We start from the raw sequence: 201 nt of genomic DNA on the forward strand, positions 1-201 counted from the left end.
CGATAAAGGACAGAAATGGTATGGACCTAACAAAAGCAGAAGATATTAAGAAGAGATGGCAAGAATACACGGAAGAACTGTACAAAAAGATCTTCATGACCCAGATAATCACGATGGTGTTATCACTGACCAAGAGCCAGACATCCTGGAATGTGAAGTCAAGTGGGCCTTAGAAAACATCACTATGAACAAAGCTAGTGG

This window comes from Bison bison, unplaced genomic scaffold, assembly GCF_000754665.1.
Source record: "Bison bison bison isolate TAMUID 2011002044 unplaced genomic scaffold, Bison_UMD1.0 scf7180017864506, whole genome shotgun sequence".
Taxonomy (NCBI): Eukaryota; Metazoa; Chordata; class Mammalia; order Artiodactyla; family Bovidae; genus Bison; species Bison bison.